The following is a 22,389-nucleotide window of genomic DNA, read 5'->3' on the forward strand; positions in this document are numbered from 1 at the left end:
GATGCATGAGATACTATAATTTAGCAACCAGGGCTCCACATAATTAAGTGGACTATAATTCAAAAGCTGGGATTTTCTCAAACACTAAGATTTCAGCCTACTATACATTGAAATGTGAATCCAAAAAGGAAAAACTTCAAACAGTTACTGGGGAATTAAAGTTACGAAGTTTTCTTCAACGAATCAGTTATGTGAAATAAAAGTTATTCATAAGGTACCACAGTGTTCATTGCAGCTCTATTTACAATAGCCAGGACATGGAAGCAAGTGTCCATCAACAGATGAATGGATAAAGAAGATGTGGCACATATATACGATGGAATATTACTCAGCCATAAAAAGAAACGAAACTGAGTTACTTGTAGTGAGGTGGATGGACCTAGAGTCTGTCATACAGAGTGAAGTAAGTCAGAAAAACAAATACCATATGCTAACACATATACATAGAATCTAAAAAAAAAATCGTTCTGAAGAACCTAGGGGCAGGACAGGAATAAAGACACAGACGAAGAGAATGGACTTGAGGACATGGGGAGAGGGAAAGGTAAGCTGGGATGAAGTGAGAGAGTGGCATGGACTTGTATATACTACCAAATGTAAAACAGATAGCTAGTGGGAAGCAGCCGCATAGCACAGATAGATCAGCTCGGTGCTTTGTGACCACCTAGAGGGGTGGGATAGGGAGAGTGGGAGGGAGACGCAAGATGGAGGACATACGGGGATATATGTATATGTATAGCTGAATCACTTGGTTATAAAGTAGAAACTAACACACCATTGTAAAGCAATTATACTCCAATAAAGATGGTAAAAAAAAAAATCTTACTGGGGAACTAACCTGCCTACTGAAGAGTTAATTACCCAGGGTGGGCGGGGAAGTTATTCATAAGATGTGATTCTCATAAGAGGTATAATTTGACAAAAGTAATGGAAACTTTTCTCTATAGGTGAACACTTCTACTTGTGGCCAAGAACAGCTGTGGCCCCAAATACTCGTAGGTACTTCTCCCCCAGGAAAAAGAATGAAGGTTACCTCTCTAGAGAAATATGATCCCAGAGGAAAAACAACATATTCTTGCATTTGATGCTGCCTCCGCGGAAGAGCTAGCTCCCTGCCTAATCACACCCTGGGCCCTCAGTCCTCTCAATCAGCTCCTCAAGCAGATCATCTTAAGACCTCACAGCACAATATTAACAGGGAATAAAGACAGGCAGTTTTTTTAGTAAAGAGTACCTCATAGAAAAGAAGAACCAAGATTAAACAGTAAAAAAAAAAACTGGAAGACAGAAGATTATACAAAGGACTGATAATACCATTTTTGAAAGAAAGAAATTTCTAATTAATATTCCTGGAGAGATATGAGAAGAGAAAAAGAATACAGTAACATGAAAAAGTAATATTACAATTATTTATCTATAATAAAGTTTCAGTACAACTTTTGGAGATAGAGTTAAAGACACTGACTATAAAAGAGAAACAAAAGGAAAACATTAAAAATAGGAGAGGAAAGATGAAAAAGGCCAAATTCGAAGAAAAGGAGCTTCAAAAAATAAAATAGAGAAACTAGATAGAAGAATTTCTACTAAAAAAAAGAGAAATTCCCCAAACTTGAAAAAAATTTTATATAATACAATGACTTAAATTTTATTAAAAGGACTCAAAAAGTTTAGTGTCCATGCAACATTTCTTAAGAAACTATTTGAGGATGTACTCCAGTAAAATGAGAAAGTAAACCAAAAAACAGGAAGGTGTGAATTCCTAGACAAGGTGGATTCAATGTAGGGAAACGTTACAGTAAACCTAGGGAACAATGAATCCAAGTTCAGGCAAAACACAGAGGACTTTGGGCAAAGAGATCTAAAGAAAAGTGGGACTGTTAGAAAAAACTAATGTACTGAAACATTTTTGAGAGGGGAAACGATATAATAGCAAATAGTATAAGAAGTACAAGAAGAATTAGAAATCCAGGAAACATAAACAAATAAAAAATAACTCTCAAGACAGGCAAGGAAGATGGTGTGCAAGAAAGCTAAGTTGTGATTTATAAAAACAAAATGTCAATTGATAGTATATAAAATTGACAAATTGAGAAATATGAATAGAAGTCTATCAAAAAATATGAGATGAAATTGCCAGAAGTTGTTAACTTTAGACACCTAAGAGTAAAATAACTGGAGAGGGATGGATAAATGTGTTTTGTTTTCTCTCAAGCTTGTTAATATTACTTAACTTTTTTTTGTGTATATATATATATATATATATATATTTTTTTTTTTTTTTTTTTTTTTTTTTTTTTTGCGGGCCTCTCACTGTTGTGGCCTCTCCCGTTGCAGAGCACAGGCTCCGGACGCACAGGCTCAGCGGCCATGGCTCACGGGCCCAGCCGCTCCGCAGCATGTGGGATCTTCCCAGACTGGGGCACGAACCCGTGTCCCCTGCATCGGCAGGCGGACTCTCAACCACTGCGCCATCAGGGAAGCCCTGTACTTATATTTTTTATTTTAAAAAACTCAAAATTTTATAATAATAAATCTCATCAATCTTTTCTTTTGAATTGTATATCATTTTTAACATATCCCATCAATTCTTCCTTTTAAGACCCTAGTCATCGTTTCTGATTTTTCTCATGTATGCAAGTTTGCCTTCAGATTAATTTCCTGACATGTTCAACCCTCTTAGAGTTACTGCATATGCCTCTTAAAGCAACATAAAAGATCATCATGTCCTTTCTTTTCATAGATCCTTTTCTAAAATACTTAATTTTTGTTTCTTAAAAGAAAATCTTTTATTCAGCGTGACGCTATTATTTCACTACCAATTCTAACTTGAAATAGCAAAAACACTTTACAACATCCAACACAGTCATTCACTCTTGTTCCAAGGCAACTAGATTTGAAAAAGAAATATTCTCATTCTATTTTTTTCCATGCAAAGTAGACTGGAAAATCCCTTTAAATTTTTCAGATCATGTAATGGAAAAAGATGTCATCAGTAACAGAACTGCTGGTTTCAGGATATTGGTATTTCTGTGCATATATTTAGATCTACAAGATCTAAGGTAGGATAACTGCATTTAGTTTTATCCTCCCTTGGTGCTAACTTCTTTAAAGAATCTTTAAGTATACTGGATGATAGCCATCAAATGATGGCATTCTTCTTTAAAAATGGTCAATTTTCTCTTCAATAGTATAAGTGAAATAATGATTTTAGGAAAATCACTTCACCAATTTTAAGGCAGAAAAAAATTGCTTGTTTAAATTAACTCTCTCTGGAAATATAGGTATCATATGTATTATCGGCCATAGAAGTAAGTGCCCAGCACATGACATATGCCTGGGAAACAGCAGCTTAGTATCACTTTTATCATCCTCTTAGATAATGCATCCCAAGAGATTATGAAAAGTAGTTTTTTTAAGTAATACATTATATATCTGAATAATGAAGTTTTGCTAGACTTTATATTACCAAGTTCAGCTGCCAGATGCCAGGCATGTTTACACAGATCTTCTACCTTTCATAGTGCACTTTTTGAGTAGTCGATAACTAATCCAGAGATTCGCATATGTACTCACTTGCTGAAATCAAGAGTACTCTTATGTACAAAATTTTCTAACTGGGATGCCACGATAGGAACATTTATTATATAAAAACCATAGTGCCTCCCATAGAGTAGGAGCAAAATAAAATGTTTCAACTTAAAATTGAAGTGAATTATTGAACTTGATGAAAATCAAGATGAATTCAACAGACTCTGAGTTACAAAAACTTTAACATTAAATCATGTTAAGTTTGCTCAGAGTTAAAATACTTGAATACTGTTAAGAAAGAAAAACAGTTTTCACTTTAATTTTTTAAGTGGCTAAATGAAATGTAACTAAACTTAGTTCTGTTTTGTGACCCATTAGGGGCCTAAATGGAGTTGCTGAATTGCTTATTTAGCATATTTTAACATATATATGCATACGACTTGTACATAATTGAATTATCTCTAGCGAAAAGGAAATGAAGTATTTTTTATATCCTGAAATTTTTTTCTTTTTTAAAGCATTTTTAAAATTGGTACATGCTACATACCAACATATTATATATTATAAATGCCATGTATTATATATATACATGTATCAATATAAAAATGTACCAATATAAAAATGTACACATGTATTATCTTTTCATAATTTAAATGTAAAATCTTTGTGTCCTATACTAATATTATCAATGTACTATCATAAGTAAAAACCTATATAACAATTATCCAAGTCAAGACAGTATTTCCCATGAATCTACCCTCTCAATCCCTGTATCCACCCTCCTTAAAAATAACTACTCTCCTAAGTTCTAACACGATAGTTCAGTTGTATCTATTCTTGAATGTTGTATAAATACAGTCATGCAGTAGATAGCCTTTTATGTCTAATTTCTTTTGCTCAACATTATGTTTGAGGATTTACCCATGCTGTCAGGTATAGGTTCATTTTTACTGCTTTATAGTATCTCTTACATGACTATGCCAAAAAATATTTATCCATGCTTATATTTATGTCATAGGTTAGTTCCAGCTTTAGGATATTATTAATAGTGCTGTTACAAGCATTTTTGGATGTGTGTTTGGTGCACACATTTCTCATGAATACATGCCTACTAATTGAACTGCAGCTTCACAGAGTATGCATTTATTAACTTCAGTAAATAATGCCAAGGAGTTTTCCAAAATGGTTTATACGACATACCTGCATACCTGTTTTTATGTCTAATCTGGATCTTAGAGAATTTTTTGGCTCTGTTTGGTATTCAGATAATGGTTCTTGGTCTACTATGCATAGTAATTTAAAATTTTATTTGGTTTTATTGTTACCCATCATCACAGAGGATACCTTAAACTGTTCTTCAGCTAGACAGAAGTTTTTGTGGCATTCAGCATTTAAGCCACAAGGGGCAAAAGAAAAATCTTTCTGTCAAATACTGTATTCTATGCAGATGACAGGACCTGGTTCTTCTAAACAAACTGAAAGAAAATCTCCTGCTGATTGAAGCACAGACAAGAGTGGTGGTTTTTCTCAGTTGGATGCAAGCTTATATATTGTACCTCACAGTTCTTATTGTCTTCAATCCAAATTTCCACTACAGTCAAAAGCTAGAATACAAAATACAAATGGCAATTTTAAAATGCACACGATTGCAAAAATAAGCAAACCCAAGATGCATAAACAACTTGCAAGATAAAAAGCTGTATTTTTGTGCATCATTTCCATTTTCTTGTGCAGACTACATAAAAGAGATCTTTTGATTAGGAACAATGAGGAATACTATATTTATTTAAAGAAATACCTTCCTTTGACAGTCATAAGAAAACTTTAAAGACTTGAACAAGTATAAAATTCTGGAGTGTTAGGGCATTAAATTTCTTAATAAAGTTAGAATTGACAAGAATAAGGTCAATAAAAATAATTAGCAAAGATGGTGCATTTAATATTATATACTTAAAATGTTTACTGCTTTTTACGGTGAAATATTTGTGAATATTATTACACTAAGAAAAATATTTTTAAAAAATACCTCTATAATCCATAATACAGATAAACTGTAGGGAGAAGCAAAAGTGGTTGAGATGCTGCATATGTCCTTTTCCTAAGGGGTTCACAAGTGAGGCCCCCTTTTCTGGCTCTCATTTGTCACCAGTGCTTCTTAAATTAAACACATGACTTTGATGATCTCACAGCAAAGACAATCAGCCTAAATTTATACATGTGTTTTTAAGGGAAGTGGGGAAACCCTGGAGATTTGATATGATTAATTAAGATAACTTCTCCTTAATATCCGTTCTTGATTTGTATCTCCAAATAAGATTACAGCAGTTTTTAAACTCTAAATTGGTATCGTTTAGTTAGTATGTTTACATTTTTTTTTTTTTTTTTTTTGCGATACGCGGGCCTCTCACTATTGTGGCCTCTCCCGTTGCGGAGCACAGACTCCGGACGCACAGGCTCAGCAGCCATGGCTCACGGGCCCAGCCGCTCCGCGGCATGTGGGATCTTCCCGGACCGGGACACGAACCCGTGTCCCCTGCATCGGCAGGCGGACTCTCAACCACTGCGCCACCAGGGAAGCCCTGTTTACATTTTTAATGATAAATGATCTATATTGAGTTCAATTTCAGACAAGAGTGTTCTCAGCTATTTTGAAAAGTGTTAATTAGTTACCTTGGAGTAAATTTTATTTAATTTCTTATTTGAAGAGATTCCTTAGTTCTATTTCAAAGCATTAAGGCTTGATAATTCTCCCTGACAGAATATAATACCTGATATATTCATGCTTGGTTAGAGTCTAATGACAATATTGAATACTTATTAGTTCACAATCCTAATATCCTTACTTGTTCATATTTATGTTCTGCTCTGCTAGCTGGATTTTATATTCCTTATTTTAAAGATGGTAGGTTAAATAATTCCACCGTAGTCAAACATCTAGAAAGTGTGCACAGGATGAATGGTATTTTTCTTCTGTTTTGTACTCAGAAAACACAACTTTAGAGAATCTTTATAAAACTAATGAGCCATCTGAAGGCAGGTTTTATATGGATTCTTCTGATGCAGCTTAAATCCAGATGATGGAATGATGAAAAACTTAAAGTTGGAATGACTAAATGCAGTATCTTGTACTCGAGAAGCTGAAACTCAATAAATACTTGTTCATGAATGTTGACTGTAAGATGTAGTACCTAAAACCAGACCTGCCCACTGAAGTGGTAAAAGTGCAGAGGGGACACACCCAGCTCCAGGTTTTGCTAGGTAGCCCAGACCAATGTTAAAAAGTACACAGGATCCAAATGTAAGATGATCAGAAAAGGCATAGCTGAGGTACCCATATCTTCTTGCTCTTCAAGCGTACTAGACTCCATCCTCCTCTGCCTTATTTTCCAATGTTGGTCTTGTCTCATACCCCTTCAAGAAATTAGAAGCAATGACACAGAAACCTTCTCATGTTCACATCACTGTTGCTATAGAGGAAACGACACTCTTATCAAAGACCAAGCTCTCCACATGTGGTCTATAAAGTCTGTATTACAACCTCTCCCACTTTCTCAAGGACCTTGCTCTATTTTGATGTCTAAAAGATGTCTCAAATTAAACTCTTTATTCCCCAGCCTTTCCTCCCTAAAAATCTTGCTCTCCTCCTAATCTATTCCAGCACTTTCAATGACTTCATCATCCACGTAATTGCTCAAGACCAAAATCTAGGATCTATCCTTGATTTTCCTTTCCTAACTACCTTAATTAAACTTTCTCCTTTTTCCCATATCACCTACATCCAATTCAGCAGAAAGTAGCATTTATTCCGCCTGCCAAAAAATCCCATACACATCTTCTTTTTTCTCATTTCCATGAAATCCACCCTATACAAGCTGCCCTCACACCTGGTTTCCTACAGCCTCTTAGTTCATCTCCCTAGTTCAGCTCTTGCATCCCAATAATAAATTCTCCATATGGTAGCCACATAAATCTTTCTAAAATATGTCAGAAGTAATACACATCTCTACTTACAATCTATTTAGAGTAAAATGCAAATGCTTCTCCTGGCTTACAAAGCCCTACATGTTCTGGCCCTGTCTACCTCTCTGACATTCCTTTCTAGAATAGGAACATTCTATTTCTCTGACCCATACCTTCTATGCTCCAGTCACACCAGCATTCTTTTGGTTCCTATAATGTGCAACTCTGGATTATTTTACTAGGTCTTCCCTGAGCACCTTAATAACTATTTGGTTATTTGTTATCATATTAGCCTATTTATTCAAAAAAAATTAATAAATATCAATATACAAAAAAGTTGAAAGACTAATGATATCTGGCTATACTTGTTTTATTTTTAAAAGTGAGTTTCATATCATAGTCTGATAGCCATAGATAAGACTTCAAGAAGAGATGGGAATTTGTAATATGATTATGTTGAATGAGAAGGGGACATTATAGCACCTTCCTATTTAAGGTCAACATTTTATATCTTATCACATATAGATGGCACATCTGTCACTGACTCTAAATAAAGCCTTTAAGATGTATATACCATAGACAAAAACATAATCAGTTTTTGGGCCAAGCGCAGCAGGTTTGAAAATGATTTTCTTTTCATTGTGCTTTAATTCATTTAATAAACTAAAATACATAACTAACATTGTCAATGGAACATTTATTTATTCTTTATGAACCATCACCTTGATGAACCAGAAAAACAGTACAGTATTATTCTTGCCCTTCAGTGAGCATTATTTTCATAGTACCTTTCCACTAGGACAAAACCCCATTATCTTTAATGAAACTGCAATAATTTTGAGAGACATGTAAAAATGATAACTGGCTATTTCCAGTGAATAGCCAAGAAGAAGGAAGTATTCCAAAAGTGAACAAAGTCTTCTTAATATCCAAAATAAGTGTATATTTTATCCATAGGAGAATGGATAAATCCTTTTTTCATAAATAATTATAACAACTTTAATAATTTTAATTCCAAATTACAGCCGTTTTAAGGAAACAAATTAAGGGTGGTAACAGTACTGGAATCTGGGGTTATTTGCAGATAGAGATAAACAGTTCTAAATAAATTTACAGTGTATAATGTTATCACTGTATTTAAATCAGAACTATAATTATAGTAATAGTGAATGAGTTACAAAAATCAGTAAATTTATCATCTACATTCTGTGTTTAAGAATGCAAACAAGTGCAAAATGTAGGTAAAGAAATTTTAAATGTCCCTGCCAGAAATAATAAAAACATATATCCTAAGGGTCGTGGATGGCTGCGTTTTGAACTACAACATTACCTTTGCTTTGCAGAAAGACAAGGTACAGTATGGAACTGTGTGAAATGACCAAAATTAATCCTGAAAGTCTACAGTTGGGCCCTGGGTTGGAGGAAGCAAAGGGAGAATATAAGCCATGGTCCAGGAACCTAGCGCTGCATTTGCCCTCTTTCAATAAATTTTCTGTATTCAACAACATTAAACCTACTCATTTTTACAATTTTTGTATGCTACCAGATAAAATTTATGAAAAAAATAGGATCATAAAAGAGCCTTAGTGCATTTAGAATTCTATCTACTCATTATCTCCCTCCCTTTACCACTTAAAATGAATTACCAGGCACAGGTAAAAAAAAGTACCAAAAATAGTTTTGAAAAGGAACCAGATTTGCTGAAAAACTTTCCTCCTGACCCTGAAAGTCCTGAAGTAAACAGCGCTAGGAAAACCGTGTGTTCTCAGAACAGATTTCAAGAGAAATCTCTGAAGATCTTTTCTTTGCTCAGTCTTGATGCCGGGCACACTACTGCCACCTTTCATGCTCGGAAACACTCAGAGATAGATGAACCACCAGGCACAGAATAAGAGCAACTCCTCTCCATTAGGTAGAGCCTGACCTAATTACATAAATGCTCAAAAAGATATAAAAGACAAGTCACAGTAATTTCATAAATGTGCAAAGACATGGAGGTGGGTTCAAGGCTTCCAAATAGAATAATCAGCAGATCTCTTTTCTCCACACAAGGAGCTGGTGTAGCATTTCTTAACCCTGTTACCGAAAGAGCAGGGACCTGATTTTATAAAAGACTGTGACTGTCAGGTTTGCCACCAAAATGATGTATGTGTTTAAGTTACTTCTCAGAAAGTGGTCTGCATGTCTTGCCTTAGTAGCTGAAGGCTCTATTAGTGAAGGATGAAAAGAAAGAGAAGGGGTAAGAAGAATAGTGAGTGGGTTTACAAAGTAAAATGAGCAAGGTGGGCTAGTCTCCACATAAATAAATGAGATTACGTATAAGTCTGCTTTTCTCACTAATAAAATTTGAATATGAAAAAACGAACACTTGAATTTTTGGTATATGGATGTACACGTATGCACAGATAAAGGCATAGATATAGGAAACAAATATATAAAATAAAAAGTCATATTACATTTGCTTTAGCTGTAGACCATTCACCTCTCTGACAGAACTCCTAAAACATCTTCTGAAATTTTTGAGACTTTACCTTAGGGAAAACACATATTTAGACAATCAGGAATGATGGACTGCATAAAGTATGCATTGTCATGAAAACTAATAAAGTAAACAACTACATTTCTCTCCTTCCTCTTCACCCGTGAATGTTTCTCTCTATTTTGCCTTAATGTGAAATGTCATAATATACTAGGAAGGGAGAAGTCAATTCCACATTATGACCTTAGAGTCACTTTTCCTTATTCAGAATAGGAGAAAGATATGTTGAATTTAAATAGATCATGAAAGTTTTTAAATCCCTTCTCTCTTGAGGAGAGAATTTTCTAGATTAGTGAAAACTGATTTCCTCAAATCCACTATGTCTGTGAGCACCTGCCATATGAAATTCTAATTATCAGAGCTGTATCCTCCATTTCACCTGAACCAAAGGGAAAAAAATTAAAGGAATATTGTAGCTTTCCCATCTTTTCAGGCATGTTTGGTAGGGATACCTTCAATGTTGCTGTATTTCTGGGAGAAAATTGTCCTGGCTTCAGTATGTGTATGGTCAGTAGCCAGATTTAGAAAGTATAACTTGGTCCCAAGATATATACAGGTTCATTTGGGTTCACCACTTAGAATTAACATCTTTGATTATAAAAAGACTTTTAAACCCTTTAAACCAATTCAGTAACCAGTTTAAATCTGATTTATTACTGTTGCCACATTGTTCCTGACAAAGAAACCTGCAATAATCCCCAACAGCTGCCGGCCAACAGGTGCTGCCGAATAACACTGAAACACTGAGCCATAAGCTAGAATCAATTTTGTCTCCTTCACTGTTACAATCAAGCAAGCAGAACGACTGGAGCATTTTTAATCTTACCTTTAATATCCTTCAAAAACAGAGGTGGGAAACAGGACCCCACCGCATAATCAAGAAAGCACACTCCCTGTCATGATAATTGTTCTCCAGAGTCATGCATTTTATGAGTTACATATAAAACTTATAGGGAAGGTCATCTTCTGAAATCAGAACACAGCTGGAAGGCGGTAAGAATCACATTGTATACATAAAAAACTCAGTGCCTGAGATATCACATTCAAGGGTTTAAATTTTAAGAAGTGCTCATTTGCAATCTGTGAACATTTATCAAGGCAATTTAAACTATTTTTGTCCTCTGGCCCTGAATCTACATTCATATCTTTTCCTTCTAACTGCTTCTTTTTGAAAATGGACATTTGAGAAGCCACAAAAGGTCAAATATTTAATTAATAACTCTATGCTTTTCAAAAAACTTATTTCTTCATTTTTCTGAAGACTCACTCTAATGTCTGTCTCCAGCCTGGATTTTTGGATTAAGCACGTTGTGATTTTTTTAAAAATAACTATCCCAATTAGAAGTTGTTGTGGAATATTTGGCAAAATTTTGAGGTTTTTGGAAAACTAGTCACAACACAGTTTTTAAAGAATCTGAGCCGCAACCTTGACTCTAGTATTGAGTTTTTGTCATTCTTGGCAAGACACTGTGACTCAATTTTACTATCTATGACACATAAATAACACCAGCATGCTTTATCTTCTGCAGTTGTGGTACCCTTGAAAATCTGTGTGAACGGAAGTTGGGAAAATAAAATTACAAGCTCTGAATATATTCGTGGAAAAAAATCAATAAGAAACCGTAAGATGAATCCTTCTGACAAGTGAAGAATCCTTTTATACCTTATTTTGAGAAATAAATTCCAGTTTTAGTATTTTAAAAAATTTCAGCCATAACTCCAAAGTCTTTGGAAGCAAAAAGAGAGAGAATTCCTAATAGTTGAGAGATTGTGGTCTGGGTGGGAAGATAATTAACTTATTTCTACATTGGCTCAAGCATTTTATAGGCAATTTTTATACCAAATGAGTCTTTATTTTACTAAAGAGTTAACTTCTATACTCTCCAAAGACACCCAGTGGAGACGATTGTTTCCTCATCACCACCAGGTGAGATTTCAATGGCATGTCTTTCTTAATTAACTGTAGTTGGTAAAGATACTGGTATGTTTAATATGAATGAAGATATTCTCTTGTAGGAAACTGTTTCATAGTAGAAGTGCTACAATTAGCCATTTCTATCTAGGTCTTTGGGTTAGGCATACCCCCCCAAAAAAAAAAAAATCACAGACCACACTGCAGTAAGCACTCTACATCCTGGGTACAATATGTATTTATGGTCCCTACAATGTTTTCCAGAAGATTAAGTTGATTCTGTGTGAATCATTTGGAAAATTCCTACAAGTGATTCTATCCAAAAAGTCATCTTTCCCCGCCAAAGGTCCTGGCAATATACAGATCTTGACTCTATCGCTATTTAGGGAATACTTTAAGAGGTAGAAAAAATGAAAAGATAAGCTATCTTTGAATGCATATTTTTCTCAGCATTCCTTTACATGTGGAGATAGAATTTTTTTGAATCTAGATTGAACAAACAGCAAGACTTTAGTAAAACAACTGCTTTGTTAGGAGACTCTATATAGTACTAATTAAACCTACATCTTTGGATTCTTGTAGACCTGGGACCAAATACGAGCAAAACTTTTAGTTCTCATTGGTATAATAGGACTAACTATATTTCCACTCTCCCAGTGTTATGATGAAATAGGATGATGGATGTAAATTCTTATGTGGCTTTGTAGTTAATTTTCAGTACTGGAAGAAAATGAGCATCTCTTACCTTCACTAACTTTGAATTCTTTTTTTAAAGTCTGGCAGCCTTATATTACCTTATATCCCAAAGGTGTAATCTTAAGATCAAAAAGATGGACAGCAACGCTTGCATCAGTGAATGCATGCAGGGTTTCTGCAAGCTTTGGCACAAAGATTAATGCCAGCCTCTGAGACAGCATCAGTATCCCATCGTGCAGGTAATGACACCATGTGCAAGAACAAAATAAGCATGTTGTCACTGTCTTCCATTATTTCAGTCCTGAACTATCATGTGTTGTGTACCTTAGTTCTTTTCTTTCAACCTGTACAGCTACTAAAATGGTGAGGGAAATTTCATAGAATGTATTTCATTAGGTTTAAAACTGCCCATAAAATCTGACAATTTGTGTCAGTGTCGCTGCTAGGAAGCCAATAAAGCCAGCACACCACGGCAGGTTGCGTGAAATGCCAGCAGCATCTCCATCACCTGATGAGTCAACTGTACCCCAAAGACAAACTAATCAACACAGACCATTTCACTGACAGTACACTTGTGTTCCCGTATTTCAGAAAGGCAATTTGGGTATACTTGATGTGTAGCAGCTCTTAGGAAAAAATGGCAGCCTAAAATGGAGAAAGCTGGCTGTTAATATTTCTGATGTATTCCTCCATCAGAAAAGCACTGGCCAAAGCGATTCCGTTCACTAAATCTCCCTTAGTGCATAGAATGTTAGACTAGCTATTCGTGTGTGATTTACATACACGTGGCAACACTTTGGGAATCCTGTTTGAGCCCACATATCTTAATCAAATAGCATGGATCAGACATTTCATTTGGAAAAAAGGATGTATTTTAAATAGATTCCAATGCTACAGAGAAATTATTTTTTGAAAGCAATTTAATACGGTCCCATGAATAGCATCTAGGATCCCCAATTCACTTAACATTTAAGAACCTACTATGTACCAGCAGACAATCTGTTTGCCAAACACCATGTGGTGCTCAGGGGACACACAGATCACAGACATAGCCCCTGTTTTCCAGGAGTTCACTCCATTGTGGAGGAAACTGCAGCGGTGGCGCCAGGAGTTGCTTAGCATCCCTCATACTTCGCCTTTCCTTGGTAATATCTCTGAGCTTCCCTAAAACCATCTCGAATCAGTACAATCTAAGTAAAACACTGTGCTGCCACTGCATCTTAGAGACAAGTCTCCTTGGCCCCCTTCCAAGATTGCTTCCCCTGAGCTCTCCACAGAGCTACCTAAGCCCATGATGGGAAACAGCCACAAACCTTCAGTGGCAATATCATGTGATAAATAACATAAATACAAAGACCTCTGTAGTCCAGAATGGTGACTGTTAAAAGATTAGGACATCAGGGGATAATTTCAGGAAATTCTTAAAAGGTGAGGACATGTTGCCCATGCAAATAATAGGAAGTTTAGGAGAAGGGAGGCAGAAGGGGCAACCTTTGAGAAAGTGTATGCAAGTTCACTGTGCAATAACCACAAAGCACTCAGCATGGCAAGAGCGCAGCGTGTCAATGCAAGGCGTGTCAAAGATTAAGTTGGGCTGATGAACAGGGACCAGATTATAAAGGAGATGCCTGCCTTACTAAAAGTTCCCATATAAACTTTAAATTGGAGACCATGGCATCCTTAGGAGAATATTAAGCAACAGAAATGTGAGAATGGGAGAAGGAAGAAAGGGTGGCAGATGGCTGACTAACTTAAGAAGCTGTTCAGAAATCAAAGGAAGAAATATTTAGATTTTGAATGAAGGTAATGGCTGTAGGACTGGAAAGAAGCAGAAGGCTTTTAGAAAGATGTCAGAGGCAATACCCACAGCACTTGGTGGCTGAGTGGATGGCAACTGTAAAAGCGGGCTCCATGGTATGGCTTGTGATGTGGATAATGGGTGAATGGGGCTCTTCATCAAGATCAGGAATATAGAGGAAGAAATGAGAGGTCACAATGACTAGTGCAGCCTCTATGATCGAAACAAGTATGTTTAAGGCAGCCTAAAACAAAGTAAGATTATCACCCATTTCTTCCTAAAAGAAATCTGTTAACACAAGTAGTAAAAAGACACTAAACTCTTAGCAAAAAGCACTTTAAAATTTCACATTAAAATTCTACAAAAGTGTTATGCAGAGAACAATACAATTTCCTATATATGATCACAACCACAAATGACATGTCTCTGGGTTTCAATAATCGAAGATCACATTTTAAACACTTTACAAGTTGGTTCTTACCTAGCCTGTGTTATCTGCTGCCAATATTATATATTTAATTATAGACTGATTAAATACTGATCGTTAGGCATTTATGATAAATACCTAACATTAGGCTTTGCCATCCGAGACACTGATGGGCACTTTTCAATCTTAGGTTCTTTTTTTTTTACCAAAACATAAGAATAATTATATCACACTTACATATCTTTTCTTTAAAAATACAATAAATCTAAAACAGATAGTTCTGAAGAAAAAGCATAAGAATAGGAAACACTTGAAAACAGGATCTCCCCTAACAAAAACTAGAAATATGGAGCTAATACGTAGATAAATAAATATAAAAAGGGACAGAAACACAAAAATTATACATACATATACAATTATATATAATATAGATATAGTCTTTCCCTTGAGTTGAGGCATCTTTGGATCAATCTACAGAGCTACAGAATAACTGGAAAACTTTTCTAGAATGAAACTATTGTAATTATTCCTTCAACAACAATTTATTAGTCTCTGTGTATTTAGCATAGGAACTGGAATTAATTTAAATTGTACAATTACTATTAAATTATTGGAAATATTTTAAAGTAATGAGAAGTCAACAAGTTATCAATTACTCAAAAATTTAGTAAAATACCAGTATTAAAATGCTAAATAGCCAGGACATGGAAGCAATCTAAGTGTCCATCAACAGATGAATGGATAAAGAAGATGTGGCACATATATACAATGGAATATTACTCAGCCATAAAAAGAAACGAAATTGAGTTATTTGTAGTGAGGGAGATGGACCTAGAGTCTGTCATACAGAGTGAAGTAAGTCAGAAAGAGAAAAACAAATACCATATGCTAACACATATATATGGAACCTAAGGAGAAAAAAAAAAAAAGTTATGAAGAACCTAGGGGCAAGATGGGAATAAAGACACAGACCTACTAGATAATGGACTTGAGGATATGGGGAGGGGGAAGGGTAAGATGGGACAAAGTGAGAGAGTGGCATGGACATATATACACTACCAAACGTAAAATAGATAGCTAGTGGGAAGCAGTCGCATAGCACAGGGAGATCAGCTCGGTGGTTTGTGACCACCTAGAGGCGTGAGATAGGGAGGGTGGCAGGGAGGGAGACGCAAGAGGGAAGAGATATGGGAACATATGTATATGTATAACTGATTCACTTTGTTATAAAGCAGAAACTAACACACCATTGTAAAGCAATTATACTCCAATAAAGATGTTAAAAAAAAGACTTGGTGCAGCCAAATAAATAAATATTAAAAATAAATAAATTAATTAATTAATTAAATAAAGTGCTAAAAAAAATCATCAGGTAGGATAATCCTCACCTGTTCCTCCTTTTGGAGGGCAGGTACAGAGTGAAATAAGTCAGAAAGAGAAGAACAAATGTACAATATCGCTTATATGTGAAATCTAGAATAATGGTACAGATAAACTTATTTGCGAAGCAGAAACAGAGTCACAGATGTAGAGAACAAACTTACGGTTACCAAGGCGGGGAAGGGGGCGATGGGATGAATTGGGAGATTGAGACTGACATACATACACTACTATGTATAAAATAGATAACTAATGAGAACCTACTGTATAGCACAGGGAACTCTACTCAATGCTCTGTAGTGACCTAAATGGAAAGGAAATCTAAAAAATAGTGGATATATGTATACTTATGACTGATTCACTTTGCTGTACAGCAAGAAACTAACACAACATTGTAAAGGCAATAAAAATTAATTAAAAAAAATTAAAAGTAAAATGCTAAAAAAGCAGGTTTTCCTTATATTATCTTATTATATAAAGCACAATAGGGCTTCCCTGGTGGTACAGTGGTTAAGAATCCGCTTGCCAATGCAGGGGACACGGGTTCAAACCCTGGTCTGGGAAGATCCCACATGCCATGGAGCAACTAAGCCCACGCACCACAACTACTGAGCTTGCACTCTAGAGCCTGTGAGCCGCAACTACTTAGCCCATGGGCTGCAACGACTGAAACCTGCGCATCTAGAGCCCATGCTCTGCAACAAGAAAAGCCACTGCAATGAGAAGCCCGAGCACCGCAACGAAAGAATGGCCCCTGCTCGCCACAACTAGAGAAACCCTGGCGCGGCAACAAAGACCCAACACAGCCAAAAATAAATTAATTAATTAAAAAAAAAAATCAGGCCTGACAGGAAAATGCTGCTGTTATGGCCATTTAAAAAAAAAAAAAAAAAAAAAAACGACAATAGATAACGTTAGTAAATCATTTTTTTTTTTTTATTTCAAGGCCGAGATATTTGAGTGGGCTAAGAATGGAGCAATCATTATCCCCTCCTCCTAGAAGAAAAATGTGAGGTGTGTTATCTATAAAAATTAATGAAGAAGGAAGAAAACAAAGAAAGAAGGAAGGGGGGATGGAGAGAAAAATGAGGGAGAACTTAAACTCACTGCCTTACACAAACCTAACCTCAGCAGCTAACATAAACACTGAGAATAAACTCTGGGAAAGAAACCTTTGCATTTTTACACAAAAAGGACAGTAAATCATAACTTATAGAAGTTTTTATCCAAAATAACACACATTAAAGTAGAATTTTCTTTCCAGTATATTTTTTCTTTCCAAAATAAATTTCTGACAACTCAGCAGATATTTTATAGAAGTTTTGAATGTTACTGAGGAATCTGATAATTCCTTAAGATTTCACTTGAAAATCTGGATCACATAAATTGAAACCAGGGTGAAACTGTGTCAACAAGCACTAACTATAAATATGTCCTGAAATGAGTTTAGTGGGAAATGTGTTAAATTCCATATAACAGATTATGAAGCGTCAAAAAGATATTGTGTTTATAATTTGACAATAATTAGAACGTGTCAAAATATGAGCATATACTGTAATAGAATATAAGAAAAAGAATTAGAAATAAAGTCAGAAAATAAGAAAAGTACATTGTTCTTAGTTTGCAAATTAAAATCAAAGTAAGAAAAACAAGAAACTCAGTTTACAATTTAGTCAATTAATTTCAGTCAAACTGTATTTACTAAGAGGACAATATGTTAGGCTCCGATGATTCAACAGTCCACAAAACAAACATGATCCCTGCTCTCACAGAAATACATCCTTGCTAAATTGTTCAGAAATACATATGGGTGTAAAGCAATGAGTATTGAGACATGACTGTATTTGACTGAAAATAACCACCATCATCCTACCTCTGATTTGGAGACCTATTTTTCTAAAATGTTTCAAGACGTAGCAGTAGTTTACATGTCCACCTTGCTCCTCTTTGCTGCTACTACCAAATCAATTTTCTCTTTCCCTCCAGAAATCTCAGCTTATTTGAAGCTTCTATCATCAAGCTATACCACCTACTACATCCCCCACTGCTTTCATAAAACCACCTTCCAGGCATTTTAAAGACATGGTTTCTGATTCATCTTCCTTCCCACCTCTCCTTGTGTAACAGCAAAATCTACACATGTGACTCACCCAGTGTTCAGGTCCTTGACTTCCTCATCAACCTCTTTTATGCCTCTCCATCTCCAGTACCCACCCTCAGGGCTCCTCCCTAGACCTGGAATTCACCACACCACCTCATCCTTTCAGCTCACTTACTCTTGTACCCCATTACAACAAGTCATGGTCCTTTCTCTTACCCATCCTCTCTTTCCTGCCATCATTCCCTCCTCCCAGGCTTAATGATTCCATGATCCATCCTTAAAACCACTGCATTACAAACCTCCTCAACTCCATTTCTCTTTTAAGAAAGCTGCTTCATTCTTTTACTTAAAAATCACTGGAAAATTTGAACATCTTATCACAGGTATGAACTCTTGAATAGTCAGCTTGTACCTACAGTTCCAACCTTGACTCCCTTACTTTACCCTAGTCACACTGGCCATATCTTGAACCCACCAAACCCTTTCTTACTATTATGCCTATCCACTTTTTCACCATTCTGCCTTGTGAGCTTATCTCCCCAACTCTTGACTTGCCAGCCTCTCTCTCATCCTTCTCTCAGCTGCAATGTCACCTCGACATACAGTCTTCTCTGGCCATTTCATCTAAAATAACTTGACACAATGACTTTCTATTACATTGTCTTGTTTATTTCCTTCTTAGAACTAACTGTATATATAGTTATATTGTTTAATTACTTACTGGCTATCTCCTGCATTAGACTTATAAGCTCCATAAGGACAAATGCCCTTATCTGTTTTTTCGCTTTTATATTACATATTAGCAAATATTAAATTCATACACAAATTAATAGAATGAATAAAAGGGAAGTAATAGGAGAGTAAGGTTTGACTATATACATGTCAAAAATCTAAAAATAGTAAAAAAAAAAAAAAAACAAAAAGAAAGGGGGGGTGGAACTGGATGAAGGCCATCAAAAGGTGCTAAAAGTTCCAGTTATAAGATACATAAGTACTAGGAATGTAAAAATCATGATAAATATAAACACTGCTGTATGTTAAACACAAAAGTTGTTTAGAGAATAAATCCTAATAGTTCTCATCACACTCAAAAATTTTTTTCTATTTATTTAATTTTGTACTTATATGAGATGATGGATGTTCACTAAATTTATTGTTATAATCATTTCATGATGTATGTGAGTCAAATTATGCTGTATACCTTAAAATTATACAGTGCTATATATCAATTAAATCTCAATATAAAGGAAGAAAAATAAATGAACAAATAAAAATTGATTTAGAAAGGAAAAAATAAAGAAAAACAGTAAAAAAAAGAGTTCAATATTTATTTAGCCATCTATACAAAAAAAAATCAGTGTATACCAAGTCTACTAATTATACTCTTATTTTGGTCAATATAACTAAGAGAAATTAAGGCATATAAATGTATTTTAATGTAAAAACTGGTAATAACATAAAAATTCACTAATCAAAAAAAAGAAAAAACAGTCAAGTGGGTTGTTTGATAGCATATAATAAGGAAAATGATACCTGAATTCAATTTTTGAAAATTAAAATTAAAGTAGCATGAAAAATATAGGTAGAACCCAGAAATTCATCTGTAAGAGAATCAGATTTAAACTATGAAATAACAAAGATACGCTAAATCATAATATTTACAATAAATTCTGAAATTCACAAATATTAAGTAATTGAATATGTCATTGATGAGTCACAAATCTAACGAATCATGGGATTTCTCTACCAAATATCAGGTTCTTATCAACCCTCTTAACTTCATCCTACAGAAATCTTCTTTAACTATCCAGGTAAATACAGTATTATGCTAAGTATAATAGAATTATGTCAAATACATATATTATCTGACATAATATCTATGAGAACTTTCACTCAGAAAATAATTTGTATTGACTATATATAATTCAATGTGATAAACTTTTACATGTTCTTTATTTTCTCTGCCCATAAAACTATACCCATGAGGATACTTTTTAACTATCTCTAAACTTCTATGGGGTAGAAGATTATAATAAATATGTGATCAGGATTTGTATAATAAGTGTTATTTTTAAAAGTAATCTTGGTAAAATATACAGTGGAACTTACACCCAATTTAATCTTCAGTTTCAAAGATAAAACTACATAGGTTCGATCAAATGGTAACAATACAAATAAATAAACAAAAAGCTCTCAGCTCAATATTGATTCAAACTACCATAAGAAACTCAAAGTGTATCAGACTCTAAATAGATCAGATTCCATCCCTTTAGTATTCCTTTAGCATAGGTATTATAAACTCTGGCCTACTGTCCTGGAATGGTTCCATAACCTTGGTGTGATACACTAAAAACACCTTCATTCACAAATTTGGACCATTCAGCTAGTTGGAAATTGAGTAAACTAATAAGATAACGGATACCCCAAATCCTGGGAGTCTTCCTTGAAATAAAAATCCTTGGTATTCCTTGCTTTTCTCACCTGTCCTTCTCACAGTTACAGGTGTGTAATCATACGACAGAGATTCCTAATCTATCCTTTTGATTTAGTCCATCAATTTTCAGCAGTTTCAGATGTCACAATCCATTATGCACCATTCCTTAAAGCTCTTCTGTCATAAATATCTAATTCTCTGGTTCTTAGCATTGACATAGCATTAACTCTTAAAATTTGATTCACAAAACCACTCCAGTTCTCAAGTATAATACTCCCACTTGAAATTAGGCTACCAGTTTATTAAACACCACAGAGTATTGCTCAAAAAGCCCAAGCTGATTAGTCTTTAATTAAAATAGCCACAGTTTGGACCTTTAATATCTCACTGGATTTAAACTTTCTATTAATTTTTCTCTGAGTCTATTAATCATAGTAATTAAATGAGAGGAACATGTGGAACAAAGACACTACTTTCCTTCATAGATTTCTTGTTTAAAAAACACTGCCTCCCCCCACCCCCACACGAACACACACACACACATTGTAAAGTTTATGTTTTTTAAAAAACTATTATTTCTGCATCAAAAAAGCTACATATTTTCTTTCATGTAGCCAGAATAGTCAACCATAACAATGTGTATATTAGGGCTATGTTAATTTTCAAAAAAAGGGGGGAGCAAGGATGCAGGTAAGAGTGTCTTTCATGTATATGCTGAAAAGCTCACACAAAAGAGAAGAGAAATGTACAACTAGCCTGTAATGATGTGTGTAATATATTCTCAATATAATATGTATAAAATCTAACATATATAAATTTGAGTGTAAATTTCCCATCCCCTTTTGAGTTGCCTAGCAACACGAAGGCACCCAGAACCACTGTCAAGACAATGTTACTGAAATTTGTGAGAAGTAACTGTTCACTCATTGTTAAGTCAGGCTCCATCTACATTATATCTAAACTCTTGGTGGATCATTTTCCAGTTTCTGCTGCTAGTAATGTTTTCATACGAAAAAGAGAGTACTTTTCTTCTCTTCAGCTTTCCAGTCAGGATGTTTTTGGCACGATCGATACATGTGCATAAAAATGTGGCTGTTGTCATTTAAAATAAATAATCCATGGCACTCACTGCTGAGGTTCAGTGATTTCATCTGCAGAAAGATTTTGCAGTGTATCTCCGGGATGGTTCTCATTGACAGGTAGAGAAATTAAGTAGTACCAGCGATGTATTTGGCATATGAAACCCAAAATACTTTTATTAAAAAAAAAAACATTCTGCTATCTTAAATGAAATTTCCATTCTACTTTTGGATAGCCTTGTACATAACTGAGAATTGGACCTTACTTTGACACTGTCCCAAATTTATAGTTTTCTCTTCACAGCAGTAGATTCAATGAGGTGATACACATGAAGTATCTAAAACAAAACTGTCAACAAACAGTGAAGACAAAAAGGACAAAAGCCATGTGGAAACACTGAAATGTTATTGCACAAAATATTGGTTTCTTCTTACCCTAACCTAGCTAGTCAGGAATTACACTCTTCCTACTCTTCACTGAACATAAATGTAATTGGATACTGTAGAATATAGACGTGTTATTTAAATTTAAATG

At 34.9% G+C, this 22,389-nt stretch overlaps 1 protein-coding gene and 1 non-coding gene across 3 annotated transcripts in view; one reads left to right on the forward strand and one right to left on the reverse strand.

The window, feature by feature from the left end:
- LAMA2 (laminin subunit alpha 2) overlaps window positions 1-22,389 on the reverse strand; it is a 591,238-nt gene that overhangs the window by 473,446 nt on the left and 95,403 nt on the right. The gene's annotated exons all lie outside the window — the stretch shown is intronic.
- Window positions 16,226-16,331, forward strand: LOC137205159 (U8 small nucleolar RNA). The gene has a single exon (XR_010934023.1). It is a non-coding gene; the product is annotated as a U8 small nucleolar RNA (small nucleolar RNA).

Source organism: Pseudorca crassidens, chromosome 13 (assembly GCF_039906515.1).
Source record: "Pseudorca crassidens isolate mPseCra1 chromosome 13, mPseCra1.hap1, whole genome shotgun sequence".
Taxonomy (NCBI): Eukaryota; Metazoa; Chordata; class Mammalia; order Artiodactyla; family Delphinidae; genus Pseudorca; species Pseudorca crassidens.